The 17898-nt window shown below is 37.0% G+C and overlaps 1 long non-coding RNA gene across 2 annotated transcripts in view; it reads left to right on the forward strand.

Annotated features, from left to right (window-relative positions):
- Nucleotides 1-17898, forward strand: part of LOC140603401 (uncharacterized) — a 79322-nt gene that overhangs the window by 51747 nt on the left and 9677 nt on the right. The window contains exons 5-6 of one of the 2 annotated variants that reach the window (XR_012006378.1): nucleotides 485-687; nucleotides 12132-12396. This is a non-coding gene — a long non-coding RNA (uncharacterized lncRNA). Of the gene's footprint in view, nucleotides 1-484; nucleotides 688-12131; nucleotides 12397-17898 lie in introns of those variants that run through there. The other variant, XR_012006379.1, reaches the window with a different exon arrangement.

Genomic DNA, 17898 nt, shown 5'->3' on the forward strand with positions numbered 1-17898 from the left:
AGTAGAATAAACAGAGTCTTGCAGGAAGTCTTCAGAGTGTTGGTTTTCTTCCCAGTGACAATAGGAACATCAATTTTCTGACTTAATATGGGGGGAATGGGAGAGGTAAAGTCTTAATGAGCCTGATTGCACTTGTAAGTCACACAGCACTGAGTCAGTATATGGTAGGCTTGCAACAAACAATTCTCTCAGCACATGTTCTGAACTGTAAAAGTCTTCCACTATTAGTCTCATTTTTCACCAGTGGGTTGTTATTTAATGCACATTTACAAAACCTGATCCATTTTCTCATGAAATATTATCCTTCTTTATAGGTATAATGAATAGCAAAGAGCAGATTCATACTAGCATCATAGTACCTCATACTAGTAGCATTCTATGGAGGACCTGCCAAAAAGAAAACTTGTCTCTATTTCTTATAATAAATACTTTTTATTGAAATATGATATGTATCTAGAAACATGCATCAATTATAGTTGTATAGGTTGACGAATGTTTATAAAGTGGATGCATACATGCAGCCAGCACCCAGATCAAGTAATAGGATACTACCAGCACCTAAAGCCCTCTTCATGATCCCTGCTCATCTCAGCCCTGCTTCCTTCCCAGTGGTAACCACTACCCTGACCTCTGCTGTCATTGATTCATTTTGCCTTTTCTGGAGTTGTACAAGAGTGATCGTACACAGTACGTATTCTTTTTTATCAAACTTCTTTTTTTTTATCACAATAGTTGTAAGATATTTCTAGATTACTGCATATAGTAATGCAGTAGTAGATCATTATGGTAATTTATTCATTTTCATTATTGCATAGTATTCTGTGAATGCATAGAATTTAATTTCTCTGTTCTAGTTTTGATAAATATTAGGGAGCATGAATACATATTTTGGGTGAGTAAATAAATGAACTTCCCTAAGACTCAGTTTCCTCATCTGTAAAATAGATTCATCAATAAAATCAATACTCATTCTATAAGACTGTTGTGAGGATTAAATGGGACAAAGCATGAACAAGGGCCATTCAGGGACATTCAATAAGTTTTCATTAAGTTGTATCTACTTATAATTATTTCAGGAGTTTCTGCCTAAAGGATTTAGAAAATGGGGGGGGGATTATGAAAACTGGAAATACTGCCATAATCAAAAATGTCTAGAATAGAGCTCAAGAGTTGTGAAAGAATCAAACCAATATATATATTTGCTGTCTGTCACAACTCTGCACTTATAAACCGATTTGGCCCATCCAAGAACCAGGTCCTGATAAACAATGAAGTCAATATAAGGATGTTTAAGCACCTTATTGCCTCGGGTCTTCCACACTCTCTTGACTCTGTACTTTGTTCTGTCCTGTTCCACTTGATCTTGCACCCTTAGCATTACTTCCTGGTTTGTGCAACGCTCTCACTCTTTGGGTTTGCTAACCCATCTTGACTTTGTACTGACTGACACTTGCTGTTTTCTGTGCTTAAAACTGAGATTTACTCTGCAAGTTCCTTCCCATCTTGGGCCCTTTATTTAAGGTTCTTTGTCCTAATTCTAGTACAACATATCCAGAAGTCTGAAGATAATTCAGATAGCCATTATGCTGAACGTATGCGGGGCACTCGATATGTAAATATTGATCAGCATATTGGCTGTAGGTTGGAATCGTGGTAAACAGCAATCAGCAAAAACTAATAATAGATTAATGCAACAAAGTCATTAGAGTAGCCCTTAGAAATTGCTTGCTTAGTGTATCAGTGATTACAAAGAGGAATTATAACAGCCCCAGGATAGCTGGGAAAGGGTAATTCACAGAATGCTGTCACATTTCTCTGACTTCTGTGTTCATGGACCACATTCTATCAAAATACTGCAGTCTGTGCAGATGCCAACAGGATCTCTGAATCTCACACAGAGATCTCCTGTCAGTATAGTGAATTCAACTGCCTGGTGGCCATCTTCTCTAAAATGATCTCCAGACAGCTGAAACTGAACATGTCTGAGGTACAACTTACTACCATATCCTAACCATTTCTCCTGTGCTTCCTAACTCCATAGCACCACTATCCATACAGTTTTTACAGTCAAAAACCTGGAAACTGTCTTCAATACCTCCTAACACTCACCCACCACATCCAGTCAATCACCAAGTTGTTGCCCATCCTATCAACTAAAATAGTCTCTTGAAAATATGTATAATTTTCCATTCCCATTCAGTTTTCTTAGAGCAGAGAGCTGCTAGTCCATCATAACATGTAAGGCTTCACATTCACTTGCCTGGTCTTGTAATTGACCTCTCCACCCTTACTCATGCATTCTTCACCCTGCACTCAGATGTCTTTCTAAACTTCATGCCTGATCATGTCACTTCTATGTTGAGAGTCTTCTCATAGTTCCTTGCCATTTGTATGAATTCAGGCTATTTAGCATGAACCGTAAGTTCCTTCATGATGTGGTCCCTGCAAGTTCACCACTTGTACACATCTCCTCTCCAACCATTCTGAAATATTGTTGTGCCAGGGACATGTCATTTTCATACTCATCTCTGGACCTTTGTATATACTCTGAGCTCATCATGGAACATTGATTCTCCCTCTTATTTCACATTTTATCTTCAGGCTTCTATTTCAATATTAGCTCCTCTAGAAGAGGGTTAAATGTTTTTTCATCCCCAAGTACCTTATACATACTCAATCCAGCAAATTGTTGACTTTTTGAAAGTGCTGTTGAGTTGTCTGCATCACTCTGTAGACGATAAACTGGTTAAAAATGGAGATATTCTATCTTGTGATCATGCTACCACTGGCATTAAGCACAACACATGACAGACACTAGCTCAAAATAATTATTGAATAAATTAGTAAACGCATTAAAAGTTAATCAAAGATATGCTTATAAGAAAGATTTCTCCAGCTGCCATTTTATTCTAAGATAGCACTATATATCAAACCTAAACCATCTTGGTGTAACTTAAAAATATGTACTTATTCAAATTTGCCCTGGAAGAAACAGATAATCTGACAAAAATTTGATGTCAGTGGGGTGCATTGGAGTAAATACCATATTCCAGACAAGTCATGTTTCCCTTATATACAGAGATGATATCACTAACTCCATACCATTCACTTAATCTTTTTATAGACATTTACAATTTTCAGCAAAAATCCAAAAACATAGAATTTAAGTTCTTTTGGAGCACTTGGCTGGCTCAGTCTGTAGAGTATGTGACTCTTAATGTCAGAGTCATAAGTTTGAAGCCCAAATTGGGTACTGAGATTAGATAGTTAGATATAGATAGATAGATGATAGATGATGATAGATAGATAGATAAAATTTGAGTTCTTTTCCCATTTTGGAAGATGCAGTGCTGATTTATGCATATAGTTATTCTTGCTTTTATAGTGTCTAGTGCTTATAGGTATGTTGGTTGGAGGAGAAAGTGGTTATAATGTAGGGTAAAAGGCATTAGATTTGCAGTCAGACATCTGGGCTTTACCTAGCTGATGTCCTTTCAATTCTATCACCAAAACACCTTGAAACATCCTTCTATCTTTTCCATCTCTCCATCACTAGCCAAGTCCAGGATGCCATTGTTTATAATTGGTCTCCTCATTGGCCCTACTGTTTACAGTTGTGCTATTCTTCAATCCATTCTCCATTCTTTAAATAGCCAGGATGATCTTTTCTCTCCATCTAATGCCACATTTCCTCTGCTTTCCTTTCTCTTTTCTTTTTTTTTTTCCTTCTTCTCTTCCTAAAAATTTTCTTCACTCCAGCTATAATGGCTTTTAGGGGCCTTTATGTGAGCAGTGCTCCAAGTCATTGATACTTCTTGCTGTTTGTGAATAGTATCAGCTCCTAGATATGTGGTTCACTGTCTTCCTCCAGGAAGGGCATGGCACTCCTGTTGCTCTTTGCAGCCACCCTGAGTTATAGAGTGCACAGCTTCAGAGGCAGAGAGGCCTGGCTTAAATACCAAAATAAATGATTATTTTTAATAGCAATTATAAAAATAAGAGGGATAAAAATATTCACTATTTATTGTTAGTGTAGGTACTATACTAAATTAGCTTTTATGTATCACCTCTTTTAGGCTTCAAAACAACCATACCATATATTATCCCCATTTTATACACAGAGAATTAATATGCAAAAAGGCTAAACATCTTTCCCATGTCATATAGTGAACTAGAAGTAGGGATTTAAACCAAGGTCTGATGATTTCAGAGCCAGAACTTAATTTCTGTGATGTTCATCTACATTGTACCCAGAGGGTATGATGTAATAAGTACTGTGGTGACTAGTACATGTTAACTGTTTACTAGAAATAATTGTCCTTGGTATTCCTACTTCATAGGAGGAATCAAGTCGTTTTCTTCTCTGTCTAACCGCATTCTTTTCTATTCAATATTAGGCTCATACATAGCTTTTTTCAACCCCTGGTATTACCCTGGATCATTATTTTACTATACCCACCATTCATTTTAGCTTTTTTTTTTTTCACTCACCATGCAGGATCATAAGTTCCGAGGGCATTGGTTGCTTTTTCCATTTTTCTGGCTTCCTTCTCAGCAGCTTGCACCGTACAATACAATTGTAGGCCACTCAATAAATGGTTATTGAATGAATGCATAAACCTCATAAGGATCAATTTTCTGACCTTGAGCTCATTAGTACTATGCTCTAAAGAGCTGAGCTAACTCGAGTCACATTAAGCATAATTAAAATAGATTTCTTTTAGAGAAAGGAGAGCTTTGTGAGCTCAATCATTGGTTAGTCTCATGGTTCTTATCTGGGGGAGATCCTCCCACCCTAGAAGATATTTGGCAATATCTAGAGACGTTTTTGGTTGTCACATTCAGAGAGTGCTGCTGGCTTCTAATGTACAGAGGGCAGGGATGCTACCAAACATCCTACAATGCACAGGACAGCCTCTCACAACGAAGAATTACCCATCCTCAATGTCAATAGTGCCAAGACTGAGAAAGCCCAGGTTAGATAAGGTTGTCAAAAGATAAAAGCAGAAAGGGAAACACAAACCATTAGAGGCTCTTAACTATAGAGAACAAACTGAGGGTTTTTGGAGGGGAAGTGGAGGATGGGGTAACTAACTGGGTGATGGGCATTAGGAGGGGCACTTGATGCAATGAGTGCTAGGTGTTATATGCAACTGATAAATCACTAAACTCTACCCTAAAATTAATAAAATGCTATATGTTAACTAATGTGAATTTAAATAGAATAAAAAAAGATTATAAAACTTACATAGAATTTATCAAACAGCTTATTAATATGTACCATGCATCTATGTTGTATGTGATTTTAGATCCTGTATAAATAAGAATAAAACAGTATCTCTATTGGTAAATACATTTTGAATAAAAATTTCAAAGATACTGGAGAATCTCATGTATACTTAAACTTAACTAATTTAAAAGAACTTGAGAGAAATTCATTCTTTGCTCTGTGATTTATATAAGAGCAGCCAGGTTTATTATTTGCCATAAAATACAGTAATTCAGTGTGGCAACTAACAAACCAATACTCATCAAGAGATTCTTAAATTGGCTTTTTTGAATTAATAAGAATAATCTACAGTTGATGTGTGTTTATGTTCAAAGGAGGGATGATGAAGAGATTTTTAAGATACTTTGAAAGTTGTTTATAATAATCTTACCACTTCTGTCTCTTGCACCTCTACTATCTCAACAAAGAATTGCAACCTATGTATTAAACAGCACGAATTCCAATTAGTAGCATCCATATGAACAAATATTTGAGGACAAGATTACAATCACATAATTCTTATGCTGAAATTGTTTCAAATACACACACACACACACAAACACACACACACACAATCATACAGCCAGGTCTTTGTATGGAAACTAGGAATAGGGCCATGAGTAAAGCAAAAAATGGCTTTAAAAAAGCATAGGATTACAAAAGCAGAGCTTTTATTTGAGGTATAACTTATGTACCTGCAAGTAAAGAATCTTCATATCAGTTATCATAATATTTCTTAACAGATTTTCTTTTTAGAGCAGTTTTAGGTTTATGGCAAAATTGAACAGAAGGAACAGAGATTTCCTATGTAGCTCCTGCCCCAACACATGCACAGTCTCTCCTATCATCAATGTCCCCACCAGAGTGACAAATTTGTTATAATTGATGTACCTACACTGATATGTAATTATCATCCAAAATTCCTAGTTTACATTAGGGTTCATTCTTGATGTTGTACATTTTATGGGTTCTGGCAATTATGTAAGAGATATATCCATGAATACAACATCATACAGAGTAGTTTTGCTGCCCCCAAATAATTGTAATATTAAAATAAAAGTCAAACCAAGTGAAGGTTTATAAGGGCCCTTGATCCTGGAAACCTGGTTTTAAGGTTAAAGGAAAGCCTGTCTTTGGGAGGTTATTTACTCACAGCGATTCCATTTCCAAAGGGGAACTGGAACCTCAGACACCAGTTACAGAAACTCTTCATGGTCAACCCTTGGTTTTCCCTTTAACCACATTATCCCTTAGAGAATGTAGAAAATCCTATTATAAAAATGTCTGTCCTGAAGGATAAAGAAAGTCATTGAACTTCTGACAAAGATCAGAAGGCTGGTTAAAAAAGAAACATCTTGTAAAACAGTGAGTTAGAATCAGGAATCCCTCCAACTCTGAATCCCTCAGGTCCAGAGAAAACTTGATGAAATTAAAATGTTAAGACTTTTAGGCAAGCCCGACTAACTTGTAAAAAGATAACTGCATTTTTCTTAGAGAACCTGCTGCAAAAAAAAGATATAATGGGGGCAGTTTGGATAAAGAGCAGAACCAAACGCATGCATGAATGTTAGCAGTGAAGCTAACTAAAATGAAGCAGATGCCTGTGTGTTTACATGGATCATTCCTGTGGTCAGAAAGAGAGACGGTTGAAAAACAGCAAGGCCTGATGGTTGACAACTGGATTGTTCAAAGGACTCAACCACTTCATCTCAAGTGGCATTTCTTGATGGCTTTGTCTGAAATACACAAGACTTTTCAAAGTGACACTAATTTTCATAGTATTGGTATCAATGGCATATTTGCAATGGCATAATAATTTTCTCAACAGACTATTAGGAGAGGCATCTGGGACAATTTAATGAATTCTGGATGAAGGGCAGGAAGGGTCAGACACCTGTGTTCCTTTCAAGTCCTGCCACTGACCAGCTGGGTGGCCTTGGACATGTCACATAACTTCTGTGAGCATCAGTTTGCACATGACAAAATGGGAATGAGAATGCCCACTCAACTCTGGATTTTGTAGCCTGAGAGAATGTTTGCCAAAATCCTCAGAAGAAGAAAAGGGGGAATGGTTGGTGATGAGGGATTGATAGGAAGACAAAGTTGAGCTTGATGTAGGAGGTGACATCTATTCAGCTTGGAGGAGGATTCTTCCAAACGGAGTTTCATTTTATCATTCAGCATAATTTTGAACCTTGTTTAGATACACTGTTCTTATTAGGAAGCTATAGGGTATAAAACAGTCACTGGCCAAAGAATGAGTGCTAGACCTCAACAGAGTGTCTAATGAAGGAATTCAATATGCACAACACACGCAGAGAATTTGCCTAACCTCTCCATCCACAGGGCATATCTTTGAGTATGAGTGGTTGCTAGCCACACATGTACATGTACATGATTATATGGAGAAGAGGGATTAATGGGTCCTTTCATTTGGAAGATTTTATCTTTTAATTATTTGATGACTATCATTCATTCTCAAACTCATTTCACTATAAAAATAATATTAGTCACTGCTGTTAAATGTTGGTCACTATCCACATATAAATCCCCTTTAATACTTGTAACAATCTCATAAGGTATATGCTGTTACTTGCATTTTATTTTACAAATGAGCAAATCTACATTCAGATAGGAAAAATGATGTGACCAGATCTGCACAACTGCTAAGTAAAAGAGGCAAGCATCATTCTTAGGTTTGTCTGGTTGGGAATCTGAATTTGCTTGGTATTCTTTTTATGGAGACATGTGGCTTTCTTCTATACAACTGGAAAAGCACTCCATGCCTGGGATGGACTCCAGGCCTGCTATTATTTCTAATGATGAATTATGGCCATGGTTGCCTTGTAACCCAAGCTTCTTAAAACTCTAGCTTGGTGACCACCTAGCTCGAGTGATTTATTGAAATGTAGCTGTTCTTGTTTCGATGCACATAAGTGCATCGCCAGTGCACCTTGGGGTAATTATATTGGGGATGAAGAACTGCCATGGCAACCACCCATGGAGTTGTTTATGTCCTGGAGCTGCAGTGCATGGCCCCCTAGAGGGCTCTTCCTCTTGCTGAGGTTTGCTATGGGTGGTGTAGGTAGAGGTGGGGGTGGGGGATGAGCACTAACCTATTACCATGGAGACAGGGATGCTGATAAAGAGCAGGCATCCTAAGGAAGAAGCCATGGAAGCCTAAGGAAGAAGCCATTCATTCCTGGTGGAATTGAATAAAAACGCTGACCTTTTTCAAAAGATCCATAAATAATTCACAGCCCATCTTCTAAATTTGTTCCCCCAACTTTTTTTCTGCTTTAAACATTCACCTCTTTAGGCAATAATTAAGTTCCAGTTCAAGACATATTCTAATTCTGAAAACATTCTTACTTTAATAGGCTCTTTGGTTGATATTAGGTAATGATGTGTCTCATCTACATTTAATAGCAGAAGTGGACATTGGTGGATTTATTTTTGTATTTGGATTTGCTTTGAATAGCACTTTATGGTTCTTTGAATAAAAGCTTCAGCAAAGAGCCTCTATTTTCAGCTGTATTTAATTAAATTTTTAAGAAGAGGCCTTCCCCCCTACAATGGAATCCAACCAAAATTTGTAGATGTAAAGTGAAGGAAGAAGTTAACTTGTGTGGATTGAATAACCCTTTTTAAAAATCAATTTTGCTTATATGTTCCCATGCAAATGCAATACTTACTTCATTGAGCTTATTCAAAGATTAAGAAGTGATGCAGTTGTGGCAAATTCAAAGAGCTACAGAGGCCAAGAAGATCATGTGCATGAGCAAAAGTGCCATGCAACAGGGCAGGGTAGGGTATAAAACAAACCAGGGTGGGGGGGCGATGAATGTCTCACCTAAATGTGTTTGCTAATCAACTTTGCCATTCTTTTAAGAGAAACCAAGAATGGAGAGGAAATATGAAATTTTCCCAATTTTAAATGATGACAACTAATTAACAAATATTGAAACATCTAGTAGGTAAAACACAACAGATACACACAAAAAAATACAACATGGGCCAACAGTTGGAAACCTCAGATGATGTATGTTAAAAGCTGAGCCTGGCATTGAGTAAACTCTCCTAAAGGTTAGCAATTCTTATTTGTTTCGTTTGGTGAGATGCTGAGAGGTTTGTACTGATCCTTACTTACGAATGGAGACTCTAAGGCTCAAATATCTGAACTATGATGTGAAAGAAACTGACCTCGGTCTTTCTGATCTCAAGCCTCAGCTACCTATCCAGTAGTGAGTGGTTAAGAATGTTTATTCACAGCTGTGCTTTTTTACGTTGACCTGATTTCCGTGATTTTTTTTTTTTTAGTAAAACATTATTCTTGTACTTGCACTACTCTTACACTGCATGCTTGTCTTAAATTCAAGGAATTATTAGGCAGAAGCTTCATTTGATCTTTCTTTCCTTTTTTTCCGTTCGTTCGTTCGTTCGTTCGTTCCTTCCTTCCTTCCTTCCTTCCTTCCTTCCCTTCCTTCCTTCCTTTCATTTTTTGGAAGAGATCTCATGCATAGAAGTCCCCATTAAAATAAAAATAGTGATAATAATTAATAATAATAGAACCCAAAGAAATATTCTGGATTCATTGCTTCTAGGCTCAATTATTTGCGTTTTGACAGCCCTATGGTCTGAATTCATGGCTATAATCTCCCTTTCTTATCTTGAGAGAGAATGAGTCTCATAAGACACTCTGCGGCCTCAGTCTGAATGCTAGGTTCCATAGTGCTTTGTCACTCTTAGGATAAAGAGGTTTCAAAAACGATTTTTTAAAGATTTTATTTATTTATTCAGGAGAGACACAGAAAGAGAGACAGAGACATAGGCTGAGGGAGAAGCAGGCTCCCTACAGGGAACCCGATGTGAGACTCTATCCGGGAACCACAGAATCATGCCCTGAGCTGAAGGCAGATGCTTAAATGCTGACCACCCAGGCTTCAAAGAATAAAGAGATTTCAAACACACAAAGTCCTCTTCCATTTTTGGTATTGCTTACAAAGTAAAAACTATGAAGGTAATGATTTATTCTTTTGCTTCTTTGTTTTCTACGTCCAAACATCATTCTAGTTAGGAGAACCCAGAAGTAAATCAAGGTCAGTTAAGAGATGTGAGCTAATGACCAGGGAAGTAGAACAAGGCCTGCAAGTGGAAAGCTGAGCTTTTGTTGCAGGAAGTAAAAGGAGACCAATAAAACAAAGGTGAATTCATGTCCCAGGAAGTAGAAGGTGGTCAGAATGTGGAAAGGTTAGGAAGTAGACTTAGGAAGTAGAATAAGGTAGGGAGATAAGGGGAAGTGATGTAGATAGGAAGTGGCTCCTGGCAGCTGGGGATGATCTTTCTTTCTTTCTTTCTTTCTTTCTTTCTTTCTTTCTTTCTTTCTTTCTTTCTTTCTTTCTTTCTTTCTTTCTTTTTCTTTCTTTCTCTTTCTTTCTTTCTCCTTGGTTTCTTCTGTCTTCATGGTAAACAAGGGCCAACAGCACCGAGGTTTATCTGAGAAAGAATGGCTGATTACTTTCAAATTAGAGTTCGTCTGTTTTCTGCCTCTGCAGCTGGGAGTCTTCAGAAATTTACTTGAATTCTTTCTGCCTCAGTATCCTCATCTGCAAAACTGAGATTAACAATACTGTGTGCCTCACAGTATGTTGGGCGAAGTAAATGATTTATGTAAGTGCTTATTATGGTGCCAGAACTATTTAATAAATATAATATCATCATTTTTATCTTCATTTTAAATGTTTCAGATTACCCTTTTTTTTCCCTTCCTAATAAGAATATTCTTTTATGTCCTGTGTGTCACCTACTGGCTTCTTTACTGCACAGAAGTATCCACTAGTTATTAATTAACAGTCAACAAGGGGGTCCTTGGTGAGAGAGGCTCGCTTGTGCTATTAAATGCTATCAAAATCACATCTGCTATGATAAGACAGAGTCTCATAGTCCCAGGACACTCTCTTGGAGTGAATCTATGAAAACTAAATTGATAACAAATGAGTTGCTTATTTCCTGGTAAAAGGGTCATGGAGGAGGGAGAGATGTTGGTTTTCTTTTGTAAAGCAGATTTGCAGATAAAAAATAGCTTTAAATCAGAAGGTCTGAGTTTGGTCCACATAACATCTGGGGATGCAAAGAAAAATCTCTGCTTCCTTTCCTTGGTATCACTTTTCAGCTGAGTAGAATTTCCTCTTTACTGTGTGGACATTAGAATGATGGAAATAAGATCTACCTGGCTTGAGATTCTAATAAAGATGAGTTTGGGTAAGCGTTACATAAGTATTAATAAAAGGCACACTGAATTTCTTCCATCCATCCACATAGACATGTGCTTTTCTGTCTAATATCTCTTTCTGTTATTGCCTTCTTGCTTTTCATTGCTCATCGATGTGCATTTTATTAACATGCTGAAAAATATATATTGCTTTTTATAAGGTGTGATTATAGATCCCTGGCAAAGAAAAAGTCCATTTCAATATATTACATATGTCTGGTGTTAATAGCCTGATTTCCATTGGTTTGATGGTTACTTGAACCACTGAGCTGTTATCAAAGCAGAACCACACAGTATATACCTAGGCCCTGCCCCAGGTTAACACATTTTATATAAAATGGCTTGGGGAATGTCATTTCTGCAAAGTAACTGCTCCTCCTGTGTGCTTAGTGCCCTACAATTTCAAAAGCTCTTTCCCATGCATGTTGTCATAACAAACTTGTGAGTCCAGCAGGGCATCATTAGTTCTATTTTATTATATATAAGGAAAATAAGCCTGAAAGAATATAATCTATCCCTAAGAGGACAGAGTGGGGATTTGAAACCAAGAATATATGACTTCAGGGTCCTTGCTTTATTTTTTATTCACAGGCAGAGAGAGGCAATTTCTCAAAAACCACCCTATTAGAGTGCTTCTTCTTCTAAAAGGATCTGTACACCAAAAGAATGCTTAAAGGCACAATCAGAGCAATCAAATGTACTCATTTTAATCCAAGGTGCCTCTAATCCTACTGTGATTCTTCACCTCTTCAAAACTGTCATGAGAAAATCACAAAGCAGTGTGGATTCTTTCTGAGTTACAGGTTCACTGGGCCAAAAAAAAAAAAAAAAATCATCCATAGTTCACTGACGTCACTTGGCACTGGTGAGGTGGCATAAAGAAATGAGAGGGAGTTAGACCTGGGTATGGATCCCATTTCTAGCTGCATCATCATGGACAGTCTTCTGAGTCTCGATTTCTTCACCTGGTAAATGGGAACAATGATAGTATCTGCCTTTTATGGATGGCATGAAGATTGAAATACATATTTCCTGCAAACTACTTAGCAAAGAACTTCATTTCATAGTCTCTCAAATAAATAATAGTGATGGCCACTATTATTAGAGTAATTTTGCTATTTGAATATTACAATATAGGGAAATAAGCCTATTAAAAGTTTCTTGAGCATATTTGGCCTTGGGGGTCCTACAGATCTTTGGTTCTTCAAACCCAAAAATGATTAGTAAAGAAAACTGTGAATGATAAGAGTTCTGCACTATGCCCTCCATACTCTCTCTATTGCAAAGACTGACTATATTGCTAACACACTGTTGTTTCAAAAATTTAATTTCAGTTTAACAAATGTTATCTGAGGGTCTAGTACGTGTTAGACACTGGGATAAGATGTGGATAATAATGATCTTCAGCTTCAAGAAACTATTGCATGATGGAAACAGATGTTTTAAAGCCGGGCAACAAGTGCCATGATAACTCTGTGCCCAAATTGGCACAAAAACTGTAATAGGGCCATTTAGCAAGCCCACAGCTTAGCAGTTAGTCAGAGGATTCTTGGGAAGCACTTTGGAATTACTAGAATGGAAGGTCAAAACCAAGAAGAGGCATAAGATAAAGTGGATTTCTGGAGCCAGGTCATAGGATGTTATTGACAAGGTGGTGGGTTTTATTTTCTAAGTTAGAAAACAATATATCATGAGTGATATACAGCCCATAGAGTCCACACAGATTGTTTGCTGTCATGGATCTTTAAAAAAATGAAATGACATAAATATGAAATATGACTTCATTTATAAATCCCAACCTTCTGGGAAAATCACTTAGCCCACATTTCTGTGTAGTGTCTGATAGCTGAAGCTGAAGCTAAGCATGTGCTCTCAGATTTACCAGTCCCTACCCATCCTTTTTGACTACACCTGGCCTACTACACTCATTTTTATTCTGTTGGACACCTATCAGCATTTGAGACTGCTTTCTGCTTCTTCCATTGTCCAACCCTTAGCAAACATATGAAACTGTTCCTATCAGAAAAGATATAAATCCCTTTATTGCACTGGTACTGCCTTTCAAAGAGCCTACAAACTGGTCTACTCCTCAGACACCAATAATCTCATCAAGTTATCTCTAATTAAATCCATCAGGTTAGTGTCAGACTGGGAAGCAAGTGGCAGCAAATTAATAGCCTTACTACTATGGCACGACTCCTTACTTCTACTAACAATAACAATAGCTAACATTTATTTGATTCTAAGTGTCAGCAGTTGTGCTGTTAAGTTTACATGTATAATATTTTACAAATAAAGAATATGACATTTAGAAAGTTTGCTAAAATAGTCAAGGTTAGACTACCTTAACCACATAGTCTCAAACAGGCTGTAGTGCAGCATCCTGGAGGTATAAGGCTCCTAAGTGGTGTTGTGAGTAGGAGGTGAAAGGTAAAAATAGGGAGAACTAGATGGAGTTCTATATATATATATACCAGGATTTACCATGTTTTTTACTCTGCATTTGTATGCATTCAAGGAAATGATCTGTTAGCCTAATTAAAACCTACTCAAGGGGATCCCTGGGTGGCGCAGCGGTTTGGCGCCTGCCTTTGGCCCAGGGCGCGATCCTGGAGACCCAGGATCGAATCCCACATCAGGCTCCCGGTGCATGGAGCCTGCTTCTCCCTCTGCCTGTGTCTCTGCCTCTCTCTCTCTCTCTCTGTGACTATCATAAATAAATAAATAAAAAAAAAATTAAAAAAAAAAAAAAAAAACCTACTCAAGGAAAGCCTACTAAGAATTGGCCTAAACGTTGTACACAACAGGCTGCCATTCAGGTATATATAGGTCACAGTCTGAGGCCTGACCAGACTTGCAGTTTACAGAAAGCAAAATAATAGTGATCTGCAAACTCTGTCAATTAGTCTACAAAGATCTTCTCCTTAGATAACAAACAGAAAGAGCAATGTTAATAACTTTTTGGGTAAATTGTAGGATAAAACAAAGGAACTTGGTCCTGAAGACTCAGAGGAGTAACAAACTTAGGAAAATTTCAGATCTAGTTTGGTATTTTCAGGAGAATGTAAGAAAACATTGCCACTCTGGAACAGAAGCAGATCACCACAATAAAGACAGGGGGAGATAAAAGTTATTAAGAAGAGATGAAAATGCAGATGAGTGATGTAAAAGATGGCAAGAAAACTAAAAAAAAAAAAAAAAAAAAAAAGCAATAATAATTTCTAAAAAAGGGAAGAGTCAGAAATTATACTTCCTGAATTTCAAACTATGTGGTTCAGACTAACCTCCTCCAGAGAAAACCTAGAAAAAAATTGGAAAAAATATTTATGAAACTGAAAAACAACACACACAATCCACAAGCAAGATAATATGACATAGAATCAAGAGGAGCAACAAATAACAAAAACGAATCCAGAGGTGATCCACATAATAAAGCTATAAAGTACAGATTATTTTTTAGACTTTATTTATTTATTTATAAATATTTATTTATTTATTCATGAGAGACACAGAGAGAGGCAGAGACACAGGCAGAGGGAGAAGCAGGCTCCATGCAGGGAGCCTGATGTGGGACTCGATCCCAGGACTCCAGGATCACGTCCCAGGCTGAAGGCAGGTGCTAAACTGCTGAGCCACCTGGGCTGCCCTATAAAGCACAGATTAAAACAAAACAACTCTGCTAAATATTTTCAAGTTAATAACAGACACGTTTGATAATTTGACAGGGCCTTGGAAACTATAAAAAGAATCAAATTGAAATTCTAAATATGAAACAAGTATATAACTAAAAATTATAATGTATTGTGTGTTAAAGAACAAATTAGACAAAGCCAAAAGCAGAATTAGTTAACTCAAAGAAAATATCAAGAATGAAGCTTATAAAGACAAATGAATGAATATACAGATTATAACATACCTAGACAATCTAATAAGGAAGTCTTATAATAGATAACTGGAGACCCAGAAAGAAAGGGAAGTGAGGCAATAAGGCAAAAAGTATTATAAATTCCTCAAAAATGGCAAGAGAAATTAAGCCAGTAATTTCAGATGCCTTAGACATCCATGCAGGATGAATATATATATATATATGCCACACCTAGGAACATTAAAACAAAACTGCTAAAACCAAGAACAAAGATTTTTTAAAACTCAGCAGTTAGTAACAGAGGGAAAGGAAAGATCTATTACTCCCCAGTGAGCAGCCATAAGATAGATAGATGATTTATCAACAGAATCTATAGAAACCAGCAGACAAAGGAATGCTTTCCTTAAGGTGCTAAAAGAAAATGGTAGACAACCTAAAATATTATATTTAGAAAAATAGACCTTTTGAAAATTAATGTGAATTTAAGATATTTTCACTCAAACAGAAACTTAAGAAATTCATCACTAGCAGAACTATATGGTAGAAACACAAAAAAGATGTGTTCATTTAATGCACAAGAAATGTATTCCATATAGAAGCTGAGAAATCTAAGAATGAATAAAGAACATTAAAAAAAAGTGAATACTTGGGTAAATGTCATTGCAACCTAGAAGCAGAATTTATAATGAACTCTACAAAATAATGAGAAAAAAGACAGCCCGATAGGAATATGTGCACAATCCTTTAACCAGCCCCATAGGAGAGAGGATGTCTGTGGCCAAAAACCATATGAAAGTGTTCATCCTCATTAGCAATCATGTGGTACAAATTGAAATCAAAATGAAGTACCACTAAACACTCACCAGGACATTGAAACAAAAAGTCTGATAGTAGCGAGTTCATGGTGAGGTGGGGAAACAAGGGGAATTCTCAAATGCAGATGGTGAAAGTTAAATTATTAGAATCGCTTTGGAAAACCAGTATATTATCTTAAATTGATAATTAACATGCCTATGACCCAGCAATTCCATTTCTTTTTATATATAAAATAGAAATATAAGCAAGCACTTGGACACCAAAAAAACATGCTCAGGAAGGTTCATTGTTTGCAATAGCTCCAAGATGAAAATTCCAAATGCCCATCAGCAGTAACATGGATAAACAAATTGTGGTATCATCACTCAGTTGGATACTATAGATGAGGAGGTCAGCAAATTACAGCCCATGGACCAAATCTGGCCCATTGCCTATTTTTGCAAATACATTTTATTGGAATGCAGCCATGCTCGTTCTTTTATATAATGGCAATGGCTCTTTTCACGCTATGACACAGTTGAGTTGTTGCAGTAAAGACCATCTGGTCTGCAAAACCAGAATTTTTTATTATCTTCTCTTCACAGAAAAAGTTTGCCAACCCCTGGTATAGATCAGTGAAAATATATTAACTACAGCTACGTTTGTTAACATGTCTGAATCTTATAAATAAAATCTTGAGCAAAAATAAGCCACACCCCTTGAAAATCACATAAATAACATACTTCCAAATATGTTTCTGATATCTTTTCCCTACTTCTGGATTTTCTCCTTATTGAAATTTAACTCTGTCCTTCTAGTCGCCCAGGACAAAAATCTATGTTCTCATATCCAATCCATCAGAAAGTTTTAACTAACTCAACCTTTGACATATATTGTGTCCAACTACATCTAATCACCTCCTCCCCTATCATTCTGGTCCAAGTCACCGTCACCTCTCACTGGGACTATGACAATAGCCTTCACTGATATCTCTTCTTTTGCCTTTGGCCCTATTCACAGCAGGTAGAGTGATTCTATGAAAAAGCAGATCAACTCATGCTACTTCTTTGCTCAAAACTCTTCACAGGCTTTCCTTTTTAGAGCAAATGCCACAGTTCTTACTATGACCCATATGGCCTCATATGACTTGGTTTTACATGACCACACTGGCCTCATTCCCTGCTATTCCCCTTGTCATATTGTAGACTGGGAACACTGAGGTCTGCTTTTCCTTGAACACGTGGGTAGGCAGCATCGTTGTCCATCTACTTGTTCTACCTCATGTGCTCTTCTTTCAGACACCCACTTGGCTTACTCTTCACTCCAAAGTTTCTTAGAAAGATCTTGCTTTCCGAGTGGGGAAAAGTTAGAGAGGGAGACAAACCATGAGAGACTCCTAACTCTGGGACACGAACAAAGGGTTGTGGAAGGGGAGGGGGGGTTGGGGTAACTGGGTGACAGGCACTGAGGAGGGCACTTGATGGGATGAGCACTGGAGTGTTATACTATATGTTGGCAAATTGAATTTAAATTTAAAATATTTTTTTAATTAAAAAAAGAAAGAAAGATCTTGCTGTCTCATTGTCTAAACATTCAACTTCCCCCACTCCTGGCATTCACTTGCCTGCGTATTTATCTCCAAATTATTTATCTCTATCTAAAATATTCTCTGTTTTTTCTTATAAATTACACAAAGAT

The sequence above is a fragment of the Canis lupus genome, chromosome 14 (genome assembly GCF_048164855.1).
Source record: "Canis lupus baileyi chromosome 14, mCanLup2.hap1, whole genome shotgun sequence".
Lineage (NCBI taxonomy): Eukaryota > Metazoa > Chordata > Mammalia > Carnivora > Canidae > Canis > Canis lupus.